Source organism: Periplaneta americana, chromosome 15 (assembly GCF_040183065.1).
Source record: "Periplaneta americana isolate PAMFEO1 chromosome 15, P.americana_PAMFEO1_priV1, whole genome shotgun sequence".
NCBI lineage: Eukaryota > Metazoa > Arthropoda > Insecta > Blattodea > Blattidae > Periplaneta > Periplaneta americana.
In genome coordinates, this window is record NC_091131.1 from 172,783,437 (window position 1) to 172,808,105 (window position 24,669).

The 24,669-nt window shown below is 35.5% G+C and overlaps 1 long non-coding RNA gene across 1 annotated transcript in view; it reads left to right on the forward strand.

Moving 5' to 3' along the window:
- LOC138715540 (uncharacterized) overlaps positions 1 to 24,669 on the forward strand; it is a 103,021-nt gene that overhangs the window by 17,393 nt on the left and 60,959 nt on the right. Inside the window, exon 4 of the long non-coding RNA XR_011336398.1 lies at positions 24,342 to 24,445. This is a non-coding gene — a long non-coding RNA (uncharacterized lncRNA). The remainder of the gene's footprint in view (positions 1 to 24,341; positions 24,446 to 24,669) is intronic.

Below are 24,669 nucleotides of genomic sequence, written 5' to 3' on the forward strand. Positions count from 1 at the left end.
GTTCAAGTCCGTTGCATGATCATTCTTCACAGTTCAATGAGATAAGGGATCCAGTTTTGTTGAAATATTTTGTCAATGTAACTGTGTTACAAAATGAGTCGAATTGTTGTGTCATTGTTTCTCCATGGAATATGTTTGGGCTGATCAATTGATCATTAAAAATACTGTCACACATTGTTCTCTAGCTAAAGTTCGTGGTCATTGTTAGTTCTTGAGTTGTGGTGAATTTCTCTGGTTGAGTGAGATGTTGAAATTCTGTAGTTATTGCACATCCTTTCGTGGTAAGTTGGTTGGCAGTTTCATTCACAACAGTAGCGGTTATTCAAATGAAGGACATTTCACTTGTTATTTTGCGAGCCATTTGATTTATATTTCATATATTAAATTATTTAATTTTAAAAACAAAAGTACTATAAATCAGTAAATCTCAAGTACAGTATCACCAGTCTGTTTAAATATTCCCGCTGTTGTGTAACTTTCACATCTCAGTTCCTCGAGCGGCAGCAACAAGGCACTGATTCTCAAATTTAAAATATTATTTTGTTCCTATGTGTTAGGGTGGTTGCTATGACAATGACTGAGACATTTCCCCCCGCACTTCTATATTCTTCAAAAAAATGGGTGTTGCTGTGACGAACACGTATTTGGTCTTCGGCCCAGTCGATGCGCTTTCTATAATGGATGACACGGAGATTTACGACTACTTGTCTGTCCAGCAACATGGCCCATCCTAAAGAAAACTTTCCTTAAAATTCTGCTTTGTCAAGTCTTCTTTCTATATAGGTCCTATTATGTTTTATGATTTTAATTTTTGTGCTGCTATCTTCACTCCTTTCATTTTTTATTCTTCTGGCTACAATTTTACTGTACCTCATAGGAAAATTCCACTAAAAATTAATACTATAAAAGCAATGGAAAGAAAGTTTGATGTTCTGAACACAGCCTTGTTAGTGTAAGTTATGAATGAATTTTTACCTTTCCTCAGTACCTCAGTCTGTTTTTCATTGTTTTTTATGTCAGTTCTCGACTCTCGCTATTCAGTTGTGATAATTTTTAAAATATAATTTATTTTACTTATTACTTTATTAGGTGAAGACATTAAGTGCGTTTCAGTTTTTAATAAATCTCTAATAAGTGTGTTAGGAACTGAACTACTATGTAAGTTTTTGTATTGTTATGTTGCAATGTCAAAATGAATCCATTCAGTCACACAGTATGTACATTAATTCAAACCTCTTTTAATCGCTGGTGTGAGCAGGATAAGAGTTATCTATTGTTTCTAGACAGAACTCAACCAATTTTAGACATAAACTGTAAAAAGTTAAACTCACAAGCTGGTGAATCATACGAACTTAATTTTAAAACTTCATGGTACTGCAAGCATCAGTGAGTGGTAGTGTGGGAGCCACTACATTGAAATACTATTTTGTTTAATTTCTATTACTATTACTATTTTGTTTAGATTTGCATACTATTTTGTTAGTCATGCCTACTATTGGAGTTAAAAGACGTGTGGAATGAAACCAGATTCAGTGATTTTTCTAAAATAATGTTAGTCATGCTCTACAAAAACATGAAAATTCAGCAGAACATTTAAAGTGCGTGCTGCAGTTCAAACATTTACAGAAGAATGTCAACACTATTGGGAATGTTCTGAAAGAAAATGCTAGGCTATTGTTAGTGCAGTATATTGAAAATGTTCGTGTAAACAGACATGTTATGCGGTCAGTCATCAATGCTGCTTTGTATTTAAGCAAGCAGGAATTATCATTTCGGGGCCATGACGAAAGCGCTTCTTCGCTTACTCGTGGAAATTTCAGATACTGCACCATGCTAGAATTTTGAACGTAGAGAAAAGTAGAAGTGAATTCTCAGGGAGGAAGTACAGACTGACTGCTGCTACAGTGGAAAAAGTGATGTAGAACATGATCGTAATTACAAGATATTGTTCTTTGAGATCCTTGACATCATCATGCAGATCGATAAAAGATTTGGGGATTTAGAAAAACTTTGTTTCTTCAGAAAACGTATTGTGTGTCTTTCTCGTGTTAAATTTACATTATCTCGTTAACATGTTTCAGCCTGTTATCGGCCATCTTCTGAACTGGTTGTAGCTGGTCTTAGCACCTTTTGTTTGTGTTTCCTGTGGGGGTGTGTTTGTGTAGTGTAGTGTGGAGTCAAAGAGTGTGTGTGTTCTGAAATTGAGTTGTGTGTTGAGAATTTCATTTGGATGTGTTTTTGTGTGCCTATATATTTCGTATTGTTTTAGTGTGTTTAGTTTCTGGCTTTTTAGTTAAATGTGTAGAATTTACATGTGTTCATGTCTCTGTAGGTGTGGTTAGCATTTGTGATGTGTTCTGCATATGTGGAAGTGTTTTGTAGTTTTGTTATGGCTGTGATGTGTTCTTTGTAACATGTTTGAAGTGACTGCCTGTCTGTCCTATGTAGAAGTTGTTGCAGGTGTTGCAGTTTACATTACACTACACAAACACACCCCCACAGGAAACAAACAAAAGGTGCCAAGACCAACTACAACCAGTTCTGAAGATGACTGATAACAGGCTGAAACCTGTTAACGAGGTAATGTAAATTTAAATGAGAAAGACACATAATATGTTTTCCGAAGTGATATAGTGTTAAAAGTTGTGTAATCAAGATGTATAACTTCGTTTTGTCAGCCTGGCTGATGCTTCCAAATTTGACACTTATAGTAGAAACTTTCCACATGATCCACTTTCTTCACTGCAAGCTAGCTATTTCAGCATATTAAAAAAAAGACGCAGGTTCTGAAAACTAAACTTGAGCTTTTGTACCAGAATAGTGAATAAAGGAATATATCAGTTAAGAAAGTGCTAGACTTCTTCATGACAACGATGTCAACAAAGATGTATTTGGAGAAGTGTATAAGTTAAATTCCCTCATTTTAATACTACCATCTACTAGCGTATCCGTTGAGAGGAGCTCCTTGTATTTAAAACGAATAAAAACAAAACTGAGAAACTCAATGTCACAGAAGAGACTGTCAGTGTTAGGTTAGGAGGGAATATTTCGCTCCAAAAAGATGTGTTGGACAAGAGATTGGAATCACAGCCCTTTCATGAGAACGTTATTAGCAGGTTCCAGCCCTGAAGGAATGGAGGATCAACTTAGTGTACAAAAGATAGGTAAGCAATAAGCATATCTTAATTTACATGTACCGTTAAGTGCACTGATAGCTGGCAGAAATAAATGCAATGAAATCACTTTCCACGATTGAATATAATGGAAATTTATGGGAGGGAATTACTTTAGTTGCATAGAGTTCCGATTTTTATCAATGCAACTAGCTACATGGGCTTTGAAAACCTTGCAATAATTTTGTGCTTCACCTACTTTTTCAGGCACGAGCTGCTACTGATTCACAGTGATGCCATAATGTGCCAGGAACTATCGAAATGTGCATTGTTCTTCTACCTGTGAAGACATTTATTATTTTGCAGCACTCAGTCTGAGCTGGAGACGAATGTAAGATTTATTTAGTCCAACTCTTGTCTCCCATTTTTCTTGTGATCATACCATGTAACAGACACGGGCATATGGGTCTCAAATAAGCCAACGTGCTTTGCAATGCTCATTCAATATGATGTCAGCATTATAAGCCCCTTGTTGGCACTGCGGGCAGTATCAATGTGCTTTGGTGAATGTCTTGTATTTATTCATCTCTCTAAGCATTCTATTTTTAAGGTGTTTAAAATGCTGATGAAATAAATATAATAAAATGTTTCAGTGGTGTTACGAAATAAGCTTATATTTAGTTTGTCTTTTAATTTATGAGCTGTCTAATATTCAGAATTAGGCTTTTTAGTATTTCACCATGTCCTGGAACTTGAGATTTGGAACATTCAAGAACTAGATACAGGTTTCAACATCAGGGCAGATAGATTGGGCTCATTATACCAGGCTAACCCGGACAACTGAGCCTGGCATAACGGCCCAACAAAGTAAGCCATCCTATCTGCCCTGATGATGGAACCTGTATGTATTTCCAAAATGTTGGAGATGTCAAGTTCCAAGACATGGTGAAATACCCAGAAGCACCTAATTCTGCTCACAGTCACCATGAAAGCCTGAAAACTCAAATGTATGGTAGGCCTACTTATTTTACGCAGGTCTAAGGCTCTAGTACAGTTTTTCTACCACGTCTGTATTTTTTTGGTTCAAATGCCATCCTCAACTGAAAACAGTAAAGTCTAAGTAATATTTTGAATTATCTTTATTGTCCTGCTCCAGAATTTTATATTAATTTATTGTCTCTCGATTACAGACACTCAAATTTAATTTGAGCAAATATTTACTGATTAAAAAATGAGCAGAATTGAAGAAAATAATTTAATTAACTTTATGTTACACCGAGTGTAGGAGGCTTTTGCACTGGGATGAAAGTGGAGATGAGCAAGGACTGGGTTTGGGTTGAGTTAATTCTTGACCTTGAATTACGAAAGTAGGATAAGTTGTGTCGTCATATCAGCCAGCCTGTACAGTTATGCTGCACATATATTATGTTGATGTGGAGCTGCACTACAGCTCTGCATTGGTAAGCTACCCCTTTTAGGTATACATAACTACGACTTTTCAGATACAGGATTTGTTATGAACAGTAACATCCTAATCTTCGATGTCAGTGTCAATGCCTCTATACAATATTTCTTTACTGCCGAACTCCCTCTGCACACATGTATACTGATCCGCTGTTTGCTCTGGACTGAGAAATTGAAATGTGTTGAATTCCATTACTACTTGCATCCCACTTGGTCTAATCACTTGCTTGGGTCACGTAATCCCGTAGCTCATCATCAATTCATTTTGCCTTAATATTACCTCCATTCCACCAATTCAGTCGACACTAAGTGATCTCGTTAAATAACAGACTCACAAGCTGCCGGAAAGGAAAAGGAAAGTGTATACATTTTATCTTTCCACGTTTGTATGTGGAAAGTTGCACTGTGTGTACTGCATTTTCGGCATTGCCTCCAATAGCGTGAAAAGAAAAAAAAAAATATGTGCACATAATTATAATCAATCAACCGGAGTGTAATCAAACTCACATCCCAGCACACGAGTCCCTTTTCCTACTCCATTTACGCCGGTTATCACCAGCTGTGTTAAATTGCATTCCAAATTTTAGGCGGTGTTTACAAGTCTTTCAGAATTTTCGAAAGAATTCCAGGAATCTTCAAGTAATTCACTGATTCGATTATCGAAGTTTCTTGCAGTATTGTAGGTTTACAGACACATCTTTTTGTGAAAGAGAACATTTTCAGAGAAAATGAACACTCAATCTCTCATGGAATCCACTCATTCAGGAATAAGACGAATTTAATTGCGTCAATCTGTATCATGGGATATCTCACTTTATTTTTATTAAATCTACATACATAAACTTCAACAAACAAAATTCGATAACACAATCCCAAGGGAAAAAATGGAACTCTCTGCATCAAAATCCACAGTTAATTCCTGATTTACCACGAAAATCGTCTGTAGCTGCATTTAGATTGGCAACAGGCCATGATTCGCTAAACACCTGCATAGAATTGGAATATATCAGTCCCCTAACTGCCCATTGTGCAACTCAAACCAAGAAATGGATTCGGAACACCTCATAATCTGTGCTTCATTGGCTGGTCATGATAATATCTTTGAAAAATATTGGACTGCAAGAGGTCAAATGACTTTATTGTCAAACGCCTGGCATTAGAAAACAACAACAACTTTATTTTTGTTCTAAAGTGAGACAAAGAGCCCTTAAAACTTCACCATCGTCGATTAAAGTTTTACCATTTATTGTTCCACATTTCTGAAATTTTCTAGGAACAAGAGGGGCCCATGTGGTGGGAAGGCATTGACGCCGACAACGACCTGCAGCCCATGGGGTGAGACCCTTTAACTAACCCAGTCGAACATCAGGATTCCAGACAATGGAATTAATGATGGTGGACTAAACGTTTTGCCAACAAGGTAAGACCTTGCGGCTTTCATCTTCTTTATTACGTCAAATAATTGAATTAGCATGAACTATTACTCCAGAAATATTCCTGGTCCGCATTGCAGTAGCAGGAACCTGAGGGTTTAAGATTATTTACCTCTAGAAATATAAGGCTTTGGCTTTGAGAAATATTAATGTTAAATTATTGCATGTTCATACCATCTTGAACGGGCAATTCTTCTTAATTCTTGAAATTAGTTAGTAGAGATTTCTTGATAGTTTCTGCGTTCAAATTGTGTGAAAATATGTTGATTTTAACGACGATGAAACAGTATGTTCTTCCTTATAGGGGTTTGTGTCTTTCGGGGTTTAGGCAACACCAAGACTCAAGGGGCTTTAGTAGCACAATCAAAATTATCCCATGCATACCTGTGTGCCTTCCACTCCATACGAATATAAAACTTGAAGTTAAAACTTTTTTTTTTTTTTTTTTCAGAATTCTATCAATCCTATAGTTATTACTTTAATAAATTATATTCAGTTCATGAGTTTTCTTTGTATTTGTTTCACAACTTCTCTTATCACTGCATAAATAAATAATATTGAAGTGTTAGTTTGCTTAAGGCCTGATGTCCCTACATTATACTGTACATTGTTTCTTTTTTTCTTTTTTGGAATGTTTTCGATACTTTTAAATATTTTTAAAAATTCAGTGTGATAGAAATGGAGAATATTATTTTTTAAACATTTCTATACCTGAATTAAAAATAAAATTTAAAATTTTGGGGCCCCCAGGGGTGAAAATTGTTCCTAAATTTTGATTTTCTGTGAAGACTTGATTCGGGAATTTTGGATCCCGAGAATGATTATGTGACCATTTTTTTTTTTTTTCAATTTTTTAAAACATAAATTCAGGTCTGAAGGGATTAATTTTGATAGAAGTTTAACTTTATCTTGTTCCTGTTTCGCATCTAGTTATTGCACAAACTAAAAATTAATTAATAGTATTTGTGAACTTAAAAATTATGTCGTTCTAATAATCTTATTATTAATGTAGAAGAACTTCACGTTTATTTCGTAGCATGTATCCTATGCATCTAATGTCTTCTCACTTCACTTTAAGTGATTCGGATTCCGCACATTGTGGATAGATGGCAGGACTGTGACCCATTTTCTAGACTTGTGTCTAGTGCCTAACCCATCAAAAGCTTCCACTTGAGTAAGTAGTTATAATTTCACTCACCAGGTGGCAGTGGTGTTAATACAAAAAACCAAGGTCGGTGAACTGTCGGTCGCTATCACTCTCACAGGTCCCTTCATAACAGCATTTAAAGAGACAGTCAAGAGGGTTGTAAATCTGTGACTTCACCACGGCAACATTGTCAACCCTCAGCTTGCACTTTCTAACAATAACCAAGTGATTTAAAGACCTATATTTATATATATATATATATATATATATATATATATTTGTTTGGGTTACATACACACTGGAGGAGTAAAGGCTTAGAGGTAGAACTCTCACTTCAATATCCCATCTTTTTTTTTTTTAATTCAATGATCGTTTACTTTCCAAATTCTCATAGCAATATAAAAACTACTGTGAATGCTTCATTGTACCTACTTGCTTTTGTATCTCTAATCTTTGTAGAATATTTCAGTCCAATTTTAAAGAACGTTATTAACGAATACACATTGCTCAATAGGTAGCCTATATTTAATTTATTTTACATGGCAATTTCTGTTTCCGAGCCTCAAAATATTAATTATATTACTGATGAACGACAGAATTTAAATTACGCATGTAAAATGTATTAAATTTCTCTTAATAACAGTGGAATAGAGTGTGTACTAAAACTAATTGATAATTAATTTTATACAGGATTGTAAAATGAAATTTTGTAAATTAACCTATTTTAGTGAAATGGTTGAGGATGGATTGCAATAGCAGCGGAGAGTAAAAGTATCCCAATTTTAACACTGATTGTACAAATACAACAATTTATTTTAAGAATGTTTCACAAAATTTGAACTGACTCTAATAGTCTTGTGAAGGCCGCGATGAGCAGCTCTGCAGCCATTGCTTCTGCTTCATACGGTTTCTTCTTTTGACGTCCTGTTTTCTTCTATTTAGGTAACGAATTCTAAAAAATGTTCGTGCTCTACTAAATAACTTTAGTAATTCCAGGTCTTCATTTGGAAACTTTGTCCTCAAAAATCTAATTAAGCGGCCTATGACATTCTTTTTTCTCTTGACTGATTTTTTATGAAATTTTCTAAATATAACTTCACACTCTTCAATGGTTGCCATCCACTGAGGAGAGGGATGAACCAGTCCAACACGTGTAACGACCTCTATTCATCCTGGAGATTGTTGACTGGAATTAGCATTCGAAACAGCACTTCTGTTGTTACATTTTCTAGCAATATAACCAGCAACATATGTGAGCAATTGTACTTCTTCCCTTTCCATTAGCTCTGTTGTGTCAATTCTATCATCAGTATCCACTTCTAATGAGTTTATTTCCTCAAGGATTTCGTTCATGCTTTCATGAGAAATGTCCACGAGATCCTGAAAAACTTGCTTTGTTATTATTGTTCCACCTGAATCTTCTACTGGGGCACTTGTAGGGTGGGGCAGGCGACGTCCTAATATTAATAGGTGCAAGAGATTTTTCACTTCCACGGTCAGATGATTATTATAAAAATGTCCCATCCCACGAATTTGGGAAAATAGGTTCTCCAGAGCATCGTGATTGAGTTTCCTGGTCATTATAGAATCAATTCCTTTTCTTTTAAATCGCTATACAACCGTTTCAAGCCCTAAATAGTGGTAAGGAAGCCATTCTGAAAAGGTAGAAGAGTATTTTTGCCTCTGACTCTCAGTTCTACTGTTTCCTACATTCCTTCTCTACTTGCTCCTTGTGGGATCTTTCGGAATTCCCGAATTCATTACATCTGTGAAGTCATTTGTGAATTGAAAAATTCATGAACTTACTCAGTTTCGGGTAACAAATATTTAATCAGCGCAGCAGTGAGATGCGAAAAAAGTTCCATGGCTGGTGCAACTCTTTGGCTGTCATTCTCTTGCACGGTAAAGTGACCCCAATGTAATTTCGGGAATAGCTGCAACTCCTAAGAATCAGATTTAATAATCCGTTCAATTACATTTTTTTCTATAATTGTCTTTCAATTGAAACCCACCATCAATAAAATGGTTCCTTAATAACTTAATCAGGTGGGGCAAATATTTTCTTCCAAAGCAGGATTTGAAAAGCAGGTCTGATTTACATTTATTTGTAACTCATTCCACAGTCTTCTGTTGCCGCCACCCAGATCAGAAACTATTGCAACTACTCTGAAACCTGCCACTTCAATTTCTGTTATAATTTCGAACAGTAGCTCTCTGTCCATTGTTTTATCGAAATCATAACAGATGGGCTGCTTCCACACACCTGTCAATCCTCGGATCATTACGATTTGAGCACTTCTGTGAGGGCCCAATATCGAATCATCCTCGTGGTCGTAACAAATGACACCATTGACACTCTACTCATCAAATAGTAACACTGATAACTTATCCATTTCGCTCAAAGACAGTCCCTGCTCTTTTAAAATTTTCAGTACCGGTGTAAGAATACTAGAAGAAAAGGGCAATTTTTTTGTCCAACGCTGCAGGGTAGCAACGCTTGGTAGAGGAATTCCCACCTGTGATCTCAAATGATTGTACAGTTTATCACTAATTGCTCTCTGAGCTAATGCAGGGATTATGTCTTGTTCTTCCCTTCTTTGCTTCCTTTTCCCGCTATTAAGCATTTTTATTTGCCCTGGAGTGAATACTTTAGCTAATCTGAAAAAAACAGTCGAAAACAATCTGAAAGAAGAAAAAATAAATTTGACTTTGAACTAGCTCAATTTTATTACTATTATCAAAGGAGGAAAATTGTTCATCATGTAATATCTTCTTCTAATTCAATTGAATGTAAACTCAATACCTCAACTGTTTCCGATTATTTTAATAACCAGTTTGGATCTACAAATGATATTCTAATGGAAAGATATAACCTATATGTTGATCTTGATAACTTAGACCAAGAAAGTATACTAATAACAGATACTGACGTCATCAAAGCTTGTAGGAGTATACGCATTGATACTGCCCGGGAGAGGATGGAGTAAGGATGAAAGTTATAAGAGAACTTAAAATATATAAAGCAATTTCTTACCTCACTACATACATGCTTCGTTGGGGTTATGTCCCACTCCCTCTCAAGCATGGTCGAACAATTTTAATTTTTAAGAATGGTGACCCAGCCGAAGTTAAAAACTGGCGCCCAATCACAATTTTCTCCTTAATCTGCCGAATTGTTGAAAGAATAAATGACACCAAATTTAAAATGTTTCTCTGCCTTAATGCCAACTGACGACGATGTATGGCCACTCCAGGAGCTTACATTAATTCATCGATTTTGAATGGTTGTTTAACTGATTCCAAATTGAAACATAAAGATTGTACAGTAGTATTCTTGGATATAACACTAGCTTTTGATAATATTTCTCATGCTCACATAGAACAGATTCTTCATACTTTCCCTGTTCCTTCTAAATTGAAAAATCTCATCATTGCTTTGCTTAAGGGCAATACAACTAGTGTTTCCATAAAAAGAACATCTTAAACAGGACAAATCTCAATGCAAAAATTAGTTGCACAAGGTGCTCCTCTTTCTCGTATTCTCTTCAATATGGCACTAGATTTTCTTTTAAAAGAATTGAGTGAAAAGCAAGTTGTAGAAGAATATGGTTAAGATATCATTCCTAACTTTGAAAACGTATCAGTGCTAGCTTTTGCTGATGATTTAATTCTCATAAGTCAAAATGATAGTGCTGCAAAACATTTGACAATGTTAGTCAAGAACTCACTTGCAAAAATTGGACTGCAGATTGATACTGATAAAAGTAAAGTCATTTCTCTTCACCAAGGTCAACTCTCTTCTCAGCCTTTAAGTTAATAGATGGATCTATAGTATCCTGTCTGACTTCTAATGAAAACATCAAATATTTGGGAATCACTTTTCATGATCAAATTAAATTTAATCCTACAGAAATTATTAATAAATTGACAAATAGTCTCAACCACCTAGTGTCATCACCTTTGCTCATTCCTGATCAAAAACTGAACATTTTAAACCAATATATTTGGCCTCAGCTTATCTATCCATTTCAATGTGCACCATTAAAGGATCTTAAATTAAAATTTCTTAATGATATTGATAAACTTATCCGTAGTTCTGTCAACGAAATCGTTGGCTTACCGACAGATGTACTGGATGCAATGTTATATGCACCTCGAAATTTGAGAGGACTTGGAATTTTTAAAGCACAGTGGGAAGCTTTTCTCCAACATCTACATTGAATCAATGCCGTCATGCGTTCGTTCATTCTAACGTTGACCGTAATCAAATACACGGAGCTTGTATTTGTCTAACTTCAACGTACTTCACCGCAATGTAACATAATGCAAACGAACGTCGATCGTAATCCCGGCCTTAAGGATAGATTGAAGTAACGTCGTGTTCAAGAGTGCTCCCGGAGAATTGTTATACTGATAAAAATCAAGTAACAAGACTGCAAAACATAACTGCATCATAAAATGTACGTTATATCATATCCTCAGAAAACTTAAATACGTAGGCCCTACATATTTTTCAAATGAAAGAAGAAGCCCTAAATAAGGCTTAAATATCATCATCATCTTCCTAACAAGTATTAGGCCAAGTGGCCTGTTACAGTCTCAAACTAGAATTTTCAGTCCATCTCTTCTTTGGACGGCCTAGAGATCTTTTGCCATATGGATGGTAATGAAACAGTGCTTTTGGAATTCTGCATTGATTCATTCGTTCGAGATGACCCTTCCACTGAAGTTGATATTTGCTGATGAACTGTATAATGGGTTCTATTTGAAGTTCTTGCATTATGTCATTTTTTTATGATCCCAGCGAGTATATCCAGCTGCTGCTCTCATAAACCTCATCTCACTTGCTGTTATTCTACTGACATCTTTATTCTTCACAGTCCACGCTTCACTACCATAGCTTAATATTGGCTGTGCTGAGGTTCTATACAAGCCTATTCTTGTGTGTCGTATACTTTATGAATTAGATGAAAACTTTGGGAGGAACGAGAGTAGAAAATTTTTTGAAAGTATTCGAAACTTTAAAACAGGTTTCCAACCAAGAACTACTATGTGTAAAAATAAAGAAGGAACCCTTGTTGCCGGAGAACAAGAAATACTAAAATTATGGGTAGAACATTTTAATGATTTGTTAAACGAGGCCAGGGAAGATAAACCCACATCAAATTTGATCTATTTTGGACCTGATCCTCTTGTTCCCCCTCCAACTATCTTCATGGTAAATGATGTAATTAGAAGGATGAAGAATAACCGAGCCCCAGGAGAAGATTCTATTAACATGGAATTAATAAAACATGGTGGCAGAGCTTTATGGAAACATATCTATAATTTGATTCTTGATATTTGGCAGCTTGAACAAATGCCTAATGATTGGAATGTAGCCATTATATGTCCTATACACAAAAAAGGCAGTAAATTGGAATGTAATAACTATAGAGGAATCTCACTTTTAAATGTCACCTATAAAATTTTTACCAATATTTTATCTAAATATATTGAACCATATGCTGAATCAGCTCTTGGCGATTACCAATGTGGCTTTCATAAAGGAAGATCCACGACTGATCAGGTTTTTTCCTTACGTATGATTTTAGCGAAATTTTATGAATTTAACTTACCGTTACACCAGTTGTATATTGATTTTAAACAAGCATTTGATACAATAAATAGGAATTATATATTTGATGCAATGGCAGAATTTGGAATCCCTAGAAAGTTAATTGCCTTAACCAAGATGACCTTAATGAATACACAAAATAAAGTTAAAATACAGAATAAATTATCAGAAAAGTTCATAACTCATAATGGAATTAGACAGGGTGACTCCTTATCAACACTCTTATTTAATATTGGTCTAGAGCGAGTTATTAGAAAGATTGCCATTAATCCAGGGGGAACCATATTTAATAGAATGTTTCAATACTTTGCTTTTGCTGATGATGTAGCTGTATTTGCACGGAATGTGTCATCCTTAGATGATGTCCTCAAACAGACACATAATGAGACAAATGCTTCAAATTTAAATATTAACAGAACAAAGACAAAGTATATGAATAACATAACCACGAGAGACAATACTGTAAAAACTGTTGTCTTAAATGAGGTTACTTTTGAGAAAGTGTCAAGGTTCCGATATCTCGGCTCGATAGTCACCGAGGATAACAACATATTAACTGAGATCAAGGATAAAATAGCCATTGGAAATCGAAGCCTCAGAGCATTAGATAAAATTATAAGAACCAGATATATCTCCAAAAAAATGAAGGTGAGGATTTATAAAACAATTATTAAACCTACAGTGACTTTTGGAAGCGAAACCTGGACTCTACCTGAACGAGCAATAACCATCTTAAATACGTGGGAAAGGAAAATTTTAAGAAAAATTTATGGCCCTATTTATGATAAGGGAGAGTGGAGAATTAGGACCAATTCTGAACTACAAAAACTATATAAAGATTCAAGTATTGTCACTGATATAAAAATTAGACAGCTGGAGTGGCTGGGCCACATTATCAGAATGGACAATAATAATATTCCTAAAAGATTACTAGATGCCACGCTAAGTGGTAAAAGAAGAGCAGGAAGACCAAAACTACGATGGTTGGATGATGTTCAGGATGATCTAGTTAAAGCAGGAATTAAGAGATGGAGACGGAGAGCCCTAGAGAGGGAAGATTGGGCGGCAATTCTTAAGGAGGTCAAGGCTAAACTAAAAGGGCTGTATGACCACAGATGATGATGATGATTCTTGTGTGTCTTTGTACTACTGAAGGTTTCTTGATTTTATTAATGATCCCCATTGTTTTATTATATTTACATATTTTTTCAGCAATATCTACTTCATCATAAGGTGATAGTGTATAGCCAAGGTAAGGTATTTACTCTTTCTATTATTTTATTATTCAAACAGATTTTACTTGGTACAGGGAATTTCCCACAAAATGACATGATTTTCGATTTTTCAATATTAATTTCCATGTTATATTTTTCACTGACCATATTTAAATTGTGTACTGAATATTGTAAATCATCCTCAGTTGATGCCATGAGAACTAAATCATCAGCGAAAAGTAAAGCATCAAGCTGCAAATTTCGATTAACTGGAATAAATCCATGGCATGTCTGTCGCCAATCTTGAATGATTCTATTTATATATATATATATATATATATATATATATATATATATAATAAACAGAAGTGGTGAAAGGCCACAGCCTTGTCGTACTCCACTATAAATGGGTCACCACTGTGAAAGTTTATTGTTGCTTCGAATTGCTATGATGGTTGTTTTATATACAGGGTGCGGCATTTAACGTTTCCTATTTTCAAACCCCCATAACTTATATAGTTTACAAGTAAATTACAAGAAATTAATCAGTTTACAACCATTATAATCTTAGAATTACAGTACATCTTATGTTTTGAAAATAATGTCTTTAAGATGTCCTCCATTGGCGTCAATGCATTGTTGCAATCTTCCCTGAACACCGGTCATTACTCGCCGCAATGTTTCAGGTGTAACATCAGCAATTTCTTCACGAATCGCGGTTTTAAGGTCCTTGATGTCATTAAGGATACGACCGTAGACCTTACTCTTAAGATACCCCCACAAAAAGAAGTCTGGTGCAGTGAGATCAGGAGAAACAGAGGGCCACTGAATGTCACCTAATCTGGAGATAAGTCGCCCAGGGAAAGCAGCACGAAGTGTGTTCATTGAAACACGTGCTGTTTGGGATGTGGCTCCATCCTGTTGGAACCACAGGCGCTGAATGTTCCAGTTACGCCGCACGGAACGATACGGACTTCTCTGCAGAGCCGTTCTCACACGTTCGACATTATCAGGAGTCCGCGCCGTTTTCTGACGAACTCGAGCTTTGTTTTGAACCGATCCCGTTTCACTCCACTGACGCACCCACACACATTATTTTTCGTGATGGTGCAACTCCACGTTGATTATCACCAAAAATCCGCCTAAACTCGCGCTGGACAGCAACAATTGACTTGGTTGAAACAAACTGTTCAACACAGAAAATGCGCTGTTGCACCGGCCAACGTTCCATGGTTAACTAAAGGCTTTGCTACACCGAATCCCTGTGTTGGGATGTGGCTAACTAAATCCAAGGCTTTGCTACACCGAATCCCTGTGTTTGCAAACATGTTTTACCAACAATGTGAACAGAATCGCCAACTTAAAATGGGAAACGTTAAATGCCGCACCCTGTATATTGTACATATTTTGTATAATCTGTTGAGGCACTTGATCATCTGCCAAAATCTGAAGTAATTTATTCCGATTAACTTTATCAAAAGCCTTTTTACAGTCAATGAATGCCATATGCGTTTCTAGATTAAATTCTCTATGTTTCTCAACCAGTAATTTCAATGCGAAATATCCATCACAACAGGACTTTCCTCGACGAAAACCATTTTGTTCCTCACTGATAATATTGTCGTAATGCTTATTGAGTTTGTTTTTCAAAATATTTGCATAAATTTTATATCCTGCATTCAATAAACTTATTCCTGTATAGTTATCTGTAATTTTCAAATCTCCTCTCTTATGTATAGGGATTACAATAGATTTAGTCCAGCTTTCTGGAAATCCTTGTCCCTCCCAAATCAAATTTAAAAATCTCAAAAATCTTTGTAGAAATTTATGGCTAGCATATTTAAATAATTCACTATTTATTAAATCTTCTCTTGGACATTTATTGTTTTTCAAGACTCTTTGTAGTTCATCCATAGAAATTAACTTCATTAAAGGATTAGTTGAAAATGGAAGCATGAGAGATTGTGTTGATGTAGACCATAGTAGTTGAAAATACTGTAACCAATTGTCCTGAGAAATAACATTTATTCTTAGATTATCTTTTACTTAACAATTTAATTTCTTAAGAATTTTATAAGTCTGTGGTTGAGGCCGAGTAATATCATTTTCTAAGTATGCCACAAAGTTTATCCAATTCTGTCTATGTTTTTTTCGAACTTCTCTCTTTGCGATTGCCCATTTCTTACGATAATCAATTTGATCTTCTTCTTTCTTGGTTGAGATATATTTATTGAATGCTTGTCTTTTATCAGCAATTATCTTGCTTATGTCATCATCCCACTGTCGCAAGCCTTTCTTTCTAAGCCACACCTTTTTTTGTCCCAAACTTTATTTGGCGGCTTGTGTTAAAATTTGTTTCATATTCAACCATTCATCTTCAACATTATCAAGAAGGGGTAATTGATCTACAAGAATAGCCATTCTATTTCGGTAGAGATTAACAATACTAAAATCTCTAAGTAAACTGACTTTGAAGAGTAAATTATTTTTCATATGCGTTTTCTTTCCCAACCATCTTGGTTTTAAACGTACTGAGCTAATTAGTAGATAATGATCTGTTTCTAATTCCTGGCCTCTAAAAACTCGGGCATCCATAACCATGTCTGATAAACGAAAATTACATTTGATATAATCGATGATAGATTTTGAATCCCTGGCTTCCCATGTATGTTTATGACTTTCTTTATGTTCGAACATTGTATTCATGATTTTGAGTTGATTATACATCACAAAATCAATTAATCTATTACCATTATTATTACATGTGTCTTCACCATGAGTACCTACAAATTGTTCAATTTTTATATTTCCGCTCTAGCATTAAAATCTCCCATGATTAAAAGCATATCTGATTTGTTAACTTTACTGACAATTTTTTGTAAGTTAGTATAAAATTCTTCATTTTCTTCTTCTTTCCCTTCTACTGGAGCATAGATGCCAATAACTGTAAGATAACCTCTTTGCAATTTTAATCGTAATTGAATCAATCGTTCATTCCAGTAATAATAATTATTAATAATTATCTACAACATGCCTGAAACGTTTATGTATCATTACCATGATTCCAGCTCTGGCCCTACTCAACACCAGAATAGAATTGAAGGTAGTTTTCAGTTTCTTTAGATCCTTTCAATTTCTTTTTAGTTTCCGAAATTACTGCTATTGATATATTCTTTTTGGCTAAAATATCATCTAATTGATCTTCCTTGTGTGAAATACCCTGTACATTCCAAATTCCAAATTTTAAAATATTTTCTTTTTTCCATGTCTTGTCCTTGTTCTTGCCTGAGTCGTCATCGTTATAATCCATCCTTGTCATCCGAGGCTTCTGTTGAGACTTGAAAGCAATGTGAAAATGACGCGCAATGGGTTGCTAGCCCAGAGAGGTGCAATTGGTGGCTTAAATATAAAATATGAAAATGACGATATTTAAATTTCCTTGCGGCCAATTGACTACATTTAAAATCAGGTCGAAAGTTCTCAACACAAGTATTATCAGTTTTTTTACCTACAGCTTCTACTCACTGAACTGTGCTCACTGGCGCTAGTTCCATTTTTTTATTCTCTATGGAATTCGCGTTCATCGTTCAATGCATAACAATGCTGTCTTCAACAATGCAAATGACATATTGGACCGCCATTATGAGTTTTGATTTCATATAAAGCAAGCAAAGATAGCGCTTTATGGAGTGTACGTTTATTGAGGAGCTCGGTTCGATTCCCATGGGACAACTACGATAAAGCTCTTCCTACTGAGGTAAGCTTTCTAAGTTACATTACGATTCCTGCTTGAGAACGGCAACAATAAGTAGGGAATAAAAACATTTACGTTTTGTAGCGTCAATGGCGTTTCTAAGAATAAAATAATATGTATATTATTGGAGGTTGATAATTAAGCCTCGATCGGACAGGCACATTTAAAATCACAACCAAACACACGATGCAATTTAAAAATGACTGAGACAGAGAGGTTTTGTGGTTTTAATACATTACATTATTTTATGACCATCCTTCCTTATCAATAAATACAAACAAAATAAATCTTATATTGCAGTGCTTCTAAAAGATAGGAATTCTGTGAATCATAAATTGTATTTAAATCGTTGCTTACATAGTATAATCACGTGAGCAATGATTTAATAGTACCGGTTCTTTAAATTTTGAGAATACTGCAAAATGAATACTAAGTCACGAAAATATGAATCAATAAAAACATTAAATATCATCAATAATGATTGTTATAGTATAATCGTAATATTAGAAAATAAATATTAATAATTATCATATTCCATTATTAATATCATTAATACTATTAAAGATCTAAAAAAATATATAGTATTTATCAGTTTCATATCTGGATTCTCTGCCTATTTATCCATGAAAACAAATTATCGAAATAGGCTAAATGCAGAAGGAGAAATGAGGCTACAGCTTCCCGCCCTAAAACCAAATAATTATACAAAAAATTTGTTGTTGTTTTCTAATGCCAGGCACTTGACAATAAAGTCATTTGACCTCTTGCACTCCAATATTTTTCAAAGATATTATCATGGCCAGCCACTGAAGCACAGATTTTGAGGTTCCGAATCCATTTCTTGGTTTGAGTTGTACAATGGGCAGTTAGGGGACTGATATATTCCAATTCTATGCAGGTGTTTGGCCAAACAATCATGGGCTGTTGCCAATCTAAATGCAGCTACAGACGATTTTCGTGGTAAATCGGGAATTAACTGTGGATTTTGATGCAGAGAGTTCCATTTTTTCCCTTGGGATTGTGTTATCAAATTTTGTTTGTTAAAGTCTAAGTATGTAGGTTTAATAAATCTTTTCACAGAGTAATACATGGATTTAGTAACAGGTCTGTAAGTAGCAGTGCTGCCCTTCTCTGCTAAAGCATCCGCATTCTCGTTTCCCAGAATTCCACAATCGGATGGTATCCATTGGAATACAATTCTTTTATTGAGTGATATTAATTGAGAGAGCATTTTAGTTATTTCTGCTGTTTGAGATGAAGGTGTGTGTTTAAAGACTATTGATAGAATAGCTGCTTTGGAGTCTGACAATATAACTACATTCTTAAATTTATTGATGTGGCATAGAAGATTCCTGAGACTTTCACTTATTGCAATGATTTCACCATCAAAACTTGTTGTTCCATATCCAAGAGATCTATAAAGTGAGAAGAGACAGCACGTAACACCTGCACCGGCACCTTGTTCTCTGGAGATCAAGGATCCGTTGGTGTATAAATGAAGCCAGTTTTGTGGAGGGTACCTAATATTAATTGCCTCTAAAGACAATTGTTTCAGCATTTCAGTGTTTACTTCTGATTTCAGTATTTCTTCTGTTAAATTTAGATTATATTCTATATTTAATAGAGTTAAAGGGTTTGGTTTAATTTGTAAGTTTTCTTTTAAATTCGGGATATTGATTTTCTGTTTTAATTCTTGAACAATGGATATGAAACTTTTTTAAGTTTTCAATCTACATAGAGGACTGTATGAATGCCAATTGTTTCCTGGTAATCTGATAAGTTTTTCATATTGAATCAGTGCTTTTTCTTCTATTGTCATTTTGATGCTGTTAATATTAGTGAGGAATCTCATAGAATCTATTGGTGTTGTGTTGATTCCACCAGTAATGAGTCTGAGAGCTTGGTTTTGAACATATTCTATTTCGTTTATGAAAGGTGAAGTAATTAAAATTTCTCCGAAGTATGTCAGCACTGGCTGTATAAACATTTTGTATGTAATGTTCAAAGTATTCCTAGAGCATCCCCATTTCTTTCCTGCTAGTCTTTTTAAAAGGGAGAATCTTTTACGAGCTTTTTCAGAAAACTATTTCAAATGGTTGCTCCATGTTAACTTACTATCGAAAATAACTCCAAGATATTTGGATTCGTAAGTCCTAGGAAGGTGTTGGCCATTGTATTGGATATTGAATACAAAAAATTTGTAGCCTTTAAAAAGAAACATATTAATCCCACTCAACAGGGCAATTAAGTACCAGTACCAGATTTTATATAATTGCCTATGTTAATTATTAAATACTATTAAAATGTATTAACATTTGCATCGTAATAATTATTTTGTTCGAGTAAACTGAAAATGCAAGTTTTTAGAGAAAGTAATGTGCATTATTAACATAATTAGTTTCAATTCTATAGTTACACCCACGTCAATAAATGTGTAATAATAATAATAATAATAATAATAATAATTATTATTATTATTATTATTATTATTATTATTATTATTATTATTATTATTATTACTATTCTAATAGTAATGAAACTTCGAAATCCTCCCATTCCACACATGAGACTGTTATCTGATTTGGGTTGTATTTTTTTTCCAACATTTAGGCCCGTCATTGCTCCGGACGCACCACAGCCTTAAGCTTATTGTGCTACCTATGTTTTATAATATAATACCGATTCATCAGCCCTGTTAACTTGATTAAGGTATACAGTTCAGATATAGAACTCGGTTCAAAATCTTTTGGTTCTAGAGAATCTTTCCCAAAGGTAAGGTATGGTATCTTCTGCGAGCCTATGCATCGCAGAAGCAAGTAATGTTCTGGGCTGTTTCAGCCTCCTTCCCGCAGAATCTACAGTGTAGGTTACCTTGAAGTAGGCGCATTAAATTAAGATGCTTTTTCACAGGTGCATGACCTGTGAGAAAAGCTGTGACTGTTCTCAGCTGAAATCTGTTACATTGTAGTAATATTTCAGCTCTTTTGTTGCTTGGTCTAATAATAAATTGTTTCCCATGATTGATACCTGGTGTCTTAATCCAGGTTTAGTAGTGTTGAACCTTGGACCATTTTTTAATTGCTTCTCTGACAGAACGACTAGATATTCTGTTACAATATATTTTGAAGCCACTCCTTGTCTTGCATGTTCGTCACCTTTTTCGTTTCCCTGGTACCCAGATGAGTTTAACCTCATTCTGTTCTGCCAGGATCGAAATTATATTGAGGCAGTTAAGAACCAGTCCTGAAGTAACAATATGGCATTTAAAGCCATAAGGGCAGCCTGGCTATTCGAGAATATAAGAATCTGCTTTCCTATATAAGCTCTTCTTATATTTTCAAGAACGCATTGCATAATGGCGTATATCTGTGTTTGAAAAACAGTGGCATATTTACCCAAGGGGAAGCTTAAGCTAACCATTGGTCTGATGCCATAGACTCCTGATCCAGTTCCTAAGTCTGTGTACCTCAGAGACTTCTCAGGAGATGTTGGAGTTTTGTTTTTCCATAGTTCAGAGTCAATGATGACTGAAATTCTTTGTATAATGTCGAACAGGATTAATATGGTCTGATTCCATGCACAGTATGTCATCTGCCATAAATCTCTTGAATTCCAGCAAACCCAACTCTACATCTGAGAATATCAGTTGCTTAGAATGTTGCAGTCTCGCTTCCTCCATTCCTACTGTGTCTAATGGAGTCAAGTTTAAGAGTGCTTCCATAGCTGCAGTGGGAGTCGTTTTCATAGCTCCCATTATAGCCATGCAGGCTGTTCTTTGAATTCTGCATAGCTTGATTTTGGAGTTGTTTTGAAGAACTTTTTTCCACCAAACGAGAGCTCATAGGTTATAGATGGTCTGATTATTCTAGTGTAGAGCCAGTGAATCATACTAGGCCTTAGTCCCAATTTTTTTCCGTACGTGCGTCTAACAGTTTCAAAAACTGTATTTGCTCGTGTTATTCTTCTTAAATGTTGATTCCAGTCTACCTTAGAGTCAAAAATCACCCCTAAATATTTGACTTCCTCAACCATTTTGAGTTTTTCACCTTTAAGAAATAAGGTCCTAATCCCTTCAAATTTCTTTATCTGGTGAAAGGTACTAAGGCTGTTTTATGAGGACTGATCTTAAGACCTTCTCTCTCAGCCCATGTTGTTACCTTATTTAGGGCCACTTGCATAAGTTCCCTAATGGTATTCATGAATTTTCCCCGAACTATGATGGCCATATCATCAGCATAGTCCATAATATCAAATCCTAGATTACTGACTTCATCCAGTAATCCATTTGCAACTAAATTTCACAGGATGGGTGATAATACACCTCCCTGTGGACATCCACTCATGTCCTTTGCAGCTAAATTGCTGCCCATGAGGGTTGTATGTACCACTCTGCCTTTCAAGATGGACTCAATCCATCTGATACAGGTTTCATCTATACCATGTTTCTTTGCAGTTGTAGTAAAAGCTTTAAAGGAGGTAATGTCAAAGGCGCCTTCAGTATCAATGAAGGCACCTAGTGCCACCTCCTTTGCTTTAAATGTCTTTTCCAGTTTTCGTGAAACCTGAAAAAGTGCAGTGTCTATTGATCTGCTAAACCAGGTCAGCTTGGTATCAGGATGACGTTGACAGACAACTGCCATCTTGATACCCGCAATAAGACACAGTCTGCTCCGCAGTGAAGCTCTTGTGGTTTTTGGGATGTTGTTTGACGGAAGTAGAGGTGCTAGAATCCGAGTGGGGCCTTTTAAATCTCCCACTGGGTCCCGCTATTTCTTTTCCTTTTGGAGAGGTATTCTTGCGCGGTTTTTCAACTGTTTAAGTACCTTCTTTCATTTTTTTATTTTTCAGGACTTTTTTCCTTTGAGCTCCTGAAAGCTTCCGGACTGCAGTCAATGCCTGCAGCCAAGGACTCGACAGCCTTTTCTGAGGAAGTATTGCCAAGTCTGCCGAAGTGGCTCCTTGGTCAGTTTCAGTTAGTTTGATTTCTGTATTTGTGTTCATTTAGATCCCACGAGTGTGGGGGGATTAAACAGTCCACACTGGCAGAGCCCTCTTTGCCAGTGCAAGGCTGTTTACTCCGAGAGGTCGCCAGTTTCTCGGAGATTCCATTAGTGACACATCCCATGTGCCATGCACCCCATCGGCACGGAAACGCGTAACACTTTAGGGTTGGGGAGTTTGTTCATAGTCTGTTATTTGATATTCAGAGACAGGCCCAGTGATTTCGCACTATTCCCAGTGCAGGTCCTCGGCTATCCACCACCTGCTGGCACGTCCGATACCCACTCAAGGTTGGGCTTTTAGGGGTTTGTGGATAATTAATATCTGCCAGGGACCCCCCAGCCCAACTGTTACCTACTAATGTAACCTTGTCAGTGAAGACATTGTGTCTCTAGAATGGTATGTTACAATTTTGAAGTTATTTTCAATGATATATGTACGTTTTTCCTCCTGAGTGTGGTGAAGAAGTGCCAATGATTAATAATAATAATAATAATAATAATAATAATAATAATAATAATAAAAATGGACTACAAGAATTCTAAGTTTGTACAATATGTTAAAAGTGATCGGAAATGGAAAAAGTTTGAGAAACACAGGCATAATGCATTACAATAAGTTTACAGTTATTAAATTTAATTCAAATTCAAGTAACTGTTATGAAAATCTTCACCTATCTCTAATTTAACAGGAATATATTGTGCGAATGAACAACTGCTACGAAATGTTTGTAATTTTTCATCCACGTTATGAACTCACAATATCAAAGGCCTTAAAGGTGGCCACAGGTCCCTTAATAACAACTAAATTGACATGAACTCATCTTTCTTCTTTGGAGCTACTATTATCGAAGTGATCTCAACATTGACAGCAATTGAAATATTTTGAATTCCACAACTGCTTGTATCCCACTTGGTCTGATCACTTGTTTGGGTCACATAACCCTTTCATTTTGCCTTAATAACCTCTCCATTCCACTAATTCAGTTGATGAGTGACCTCGTTAAATAACAGACATATAAGTTGCGGGAAAGAAAAAAAATGCATCGGCCTACAGTTTCTCTTTCCTCATTCAAATGTGGAAAGATACACTGTGTACTGCATTTTCGACACTACTTCCAAGAGCGTTGAAAGAAAAAATATATGCTAATATAATCAGTGAGCCGGAGTGTAATCAAACTCACTTCCCCAGCACACAAGTCCCTTTCCCTATTCTATCTACGCCTGTTATCACTAGCTGTGTTAAATTAAATTCCAAGCTTTCCGAAAATTTTATAGACGGCTTTTACAAGTCTTTCAGAACTTTCGAAACAATTCCAGGACTCTACATGTAATTCGCTGATTCGATCATCAAAGTTTCTTGCAGTATTTTAGGTCTATAGGGAGATCTATCTATGACAGAGAAAATTTTCAGAGAAAGTGAACTCTGAATGTAACATAGAATCCACTCATTCAGGAATAAGATTAATTTAATGCATCAATCTTTATTTTTGTTGGAAAGTGAGCCAAATTACGGCATTTATAGCCCTTAAAACTTCACCATTGTCGATTAAAATGTTACCATTTATTATTCCACTTTCTGAAATGTTCTGGGAACAGCAGGAGCCCATGCAGTGACACCGAGAATGACATGCAGCCCATGGAGTGAGACTAACCCGGCCGAACAGAAGTAATGATGGTGGACTAAACATTTCGCCAGCAAGGTAAGACCTTGCGGCTTTTATCTTCTTTATTAGGTCAAATAATTGAATTTGCATGAACTATTACTCCAACAATATTCATGATCCGCATTGCAATAGCAGCAAACTGAGGGTTTAATATTGTTTACCTCTAGAAATATAAGGTTTTTGCTTTGAGAAATATTCATGTTAAATTATTGCATTTTCATAATGTCTTCAACGGGCATTTCTCCTTAATTCTTGAAGTT